A 3,695-nucleotide genomic window follows, 5' to 3' on the forward strand; every position below is an offset into this window, starting at 1 on the left:
CCTTAGTGACAACCTGTGTACGGTTCATGGGAAGTCAGTTTTTATGTAATGTGGAATTCAGGTGAAATAAGCGTGTATGGGAGGGGTGTGTGTGTGTATAAATAAGGGCAAATAGAAGGAAGAAGATAGAAGCAAGAAGAAAGCAAATTTTGAAGGCTTCAGTTGCACAGGATCAGTCAATGTGCCTTCTCAAACCCTCCAGGTTGGATTGCCAAGAGGGTTTGATGAGATGAGAACAAGACTATTTTCTTTTGATCTTTCAGTCACTGCCTTTGTAAGTATAAAATAATAATACCGATCTGGGGAAGAGGATAATGGTTTCTCAGTCAAAATGTTATTTGTCATTGGAATTTATTTCCTTGTTGCTTGATTTTTACGTCACTGTCCCAGGTCTTCAATATTCATCAGGTCCAAGGAAGTCGTTGGGACATGCATGAAAGGGATCTTCTGCCAGGACTCATACACCACCTCCCTGCCCCTCCTGCTTTCTACCCTTGATATAAAATAATAATTTTGATTTTTACTCCCTGACAAGATTGTGAATTAGTATACCTCTGTCTCCCGAAGCTTGTCCTCGTGATATAACATAGGAGAGACGTGTTAGATACACAAAAGCAACACAATGTCAACAATCTTGGAGAGATAGGAAGCAGTATTAACCAAAAAAAGGACCATATGGAGATTACTGTGGGGGGAATCTCCGTTGTCATCTGCATTGAGAGGACAAGACACAGGAGAGCTTCTGTGAATTACAGGAGCAATAACAGCAAGGAGACACCATCAGAGTGACAGGGTGGATACTAGAAGAAAAGAGAGGACCCAGCAGTTATAAAATTGACTCAAGAGGCACACAGGAAATAAAAATATGAATTAAAATTAAAAATTCAATAGAAAGGATAAATAGCAAAGTGTATCCAGCTAAAATATAGTGCCGACCTAGAATATGGGGTTTGGGTGCTACCACAAGACCCAAGAAAGAATAGAGAGATAGAAATTTTTTTTTAAAGTTAAGAGATATAAGGAAGAGAACTGTAAGTTTTCACGTTTTTATGACAAGCTTTTTTTAAAGGAAAGAGAGGACATAAATGGAGGTGAAAATATATTTTATGAAATAAGAGGTGAGAGTTAATTAAATTAGAGGATAATGAAATACCTCAGATTGAAAAATATTATAGTGTGCTGAAAAATTAGATAAGGAAAATCCACAATAGACAACTTACGGTGAATGATAAGAATAAAAATGGCAACAATAATATATTAAAATTTTTCAGAAAAAAAAGAAGATCATTTAATATTTAGCTTCTCCACAGCAATACAAGGAAAACTAAAGAGGCAACATTTTCAAAGTGTTAAACAAAATTAAACTTAAAATTTTTAGTAAGGTAAATTTTAAAAATAAAGCTATTTTCAGTTCTCATGAGGTTTACCCTACACAATCCTCTTTGAGAAAATTCTTGGGGGAAGTACTCAGGCAAGAAGAGAAATGATTTCTAGTAGAAACACACAGACACAGACATGCACACACATGAAATGTACATGAAATAAGCACATGAAATTAGGAATGAGTAAATAATTCTGTCAAGTTTATTGTCTAAAGAAGCAAAGACAGTATATATTGCCTAGAGAAGTGAAGATGATACATACCTGAGGCTACTGAGGTATCTTCAATTACTATATGGGTATAGGGGAAGAGAGTAACTAATAAATTTAAAATGATATTTTAATATACACTTATAAGTTAAACATAATTAATCAAAGGCTAAAAATAGAGCATATATCAAGAAGAAATCATAGAGGAGATAAACACATAATAGATTTAGCATTGAATGACAATGCAAATGCATTTCTAAGAGGGAAATTAATAAGCATTCAATTTAAAAAGTTGGACAAAGCAAACAGAAGAAGAAAACCAATGAAGCAAGCGGGGAGCCAATCATAATTAAAGAATATATCAGCATGCAATCCCCAGGGGCAGAGATTTTAGTCTGCTTTGTCCATTGCTAAATCTGGGTGCCTAGAACAGTGCCAAGCAAATGGCAGGTGGCTCAATCAATATTTAATAAGTAAATGAATAAGTAAACCCAATAATATATAAAGAATATTAGCAAAAAATGTATTTTTAAAGGATTCATATGGTAAAGATATCTTTGGCAAGACATATAGAACAAAATAAAAGAGAATATAAAATCAATATGATACAGAAAAATGTAATGAATATATGTACAGAAAGGGTTTAAAAATAATACAAATTTTATTATAGCAGCTATTCAGGAATACATTTGAATATATTTGAAATCTAGAAAGAAGAGAGACACTTGTAGAAAAATATAAAAGGCCAAAATTGGAGCAAGAAGAGTAAAAACCCCAAATAGACCAATAATCATTAGATAAATTGAAAGGGTAATTTCAGGCTTTCCTCAAACGATGCCTCAAGTCCAAATAGCTTCATAGTTGAGTTCTTCCATACTTTCAAGGGATAGATGGTTCCTAACTTATAAAAGACTTTTTAGAAAACTAAAAAAAAGGTTTTAGAACACTAAAGTTTTGATGAGGCTAATATATATTGAATAAAGAAAATGCAAAATAAGACATTTATAGATTCCTGTTATCTATCACCACATATAAGACTAATCATATAACTATATTTTGTAGTTTGCAGTGTGCATTTTATGTTTTAAATTTAAAAATAAATTGTATTGTATATATTTATGGTATACTAGGGGGCACACAAAGGTAGTAAAATGGTTACTATAGTGAAGCAAATTAACACATCCATCATCTCAAATGTTTACCCCACCCCCTTGTTTTTTGTTGTCAAGAGCAGCTAAAAGCCACTCATTTTGCAAAAATTCTAAATACTGTACAATGTTATTACCTATAGCCCTCATGTTGTACATTAGGTTTCTAGACTTATTCATCTTACATATCTACTATTTTGTATCCTCTGATTTACATCTTTTCATTGTTGTATTCTCTGTCTTTGTATATTTGACTCTTTAAAGAAATGATTCCACAAAGATTTGTGATCATATAGTATTTTTCTCTTTATGTCTGGCTTAATTCACTTAGCATAATGTCCTCCAAGTCCATCCATGTTTTAGCAAATGATAGGATTTCCTTTTCTATTATTATTATTATTTTTTAGACAAACAGTTTTATTTGAAAGGGGGAACAGCCAAGTCCCCCCGACCCCGCGGTCCTGACGATGTCAGTGTCAGGCGTGGGAGGACCAGTGTCCTGAGGAGAGAAGACAGGGTTAGGGGTCTGTAGCCGGGGTCAGGAGTCAGGGGCCAGACCATGCGAGCTACCGCACCCACGGCGCCTGTCTGGGCCTGGGTTTCGCCGCGGCACGTGGAGCAGCGCGCAGTGAGGTTCTGGGCGCCGAATCTCACCCGTGGCCACGGCCAAAGCCGAGGGTGTTTTTCCACCAACGCCGGGGATTTCCTTTTCTAAAGCTGAATAATATTCAGTTGTGTGTGTGTGTATGTTATAGTTTTTGATTTATTTATCTGCCAAATAATTATTGCAATCCATGTAACTGTTTTAATTGCTGCAAAAGATTCATTTACTAAATTTCAATGTAATTTTTGGTATAAACTCAGAAAATCAGTGGTAGAATGAAACTTCCCTAACTTAATAAAGATCATATAATTAAAACTTACAACAATTTCAATTTAATAACAAAATTTAAACCA

At 34.5% G+C, this 3,695-nt stretch overlaps 1 non-coding gene across 1 annotated transcript; it reads right to left on the reverse strand.

Moving 5' to 3' along the window:
• Window positions 1–3,320: 3,320 nt before the first annotated feature.
• Window positions 3,321–3,432, reverse strand: LOC112427761 (small nucleolar RNA ACA64). Its single transcript, XR_003019490.2, has one exon. It is a non-coding gene; the product is annotated as a small nucleolar RNA ACA64 (small nucleolar RNA).
• Between the last annotated feature and the right edge of the window lie 263 nt (window positions 3,433–3,695).

Source organism: Macaca nemestrina, chromosome 3 (assembly GCF_043159975.1).
Source record: "Macaca nemestrina isolate mMacNem1 chromosome 3, mMacNem.hap1, whole genome shotgun sequence".
Classification (NCBI taxonomy): Eukaryota; Metazoa; Chordata; class Mammalia; order Primates; family Cercopithecidae; genus Macaca; species Macaca nemestrina.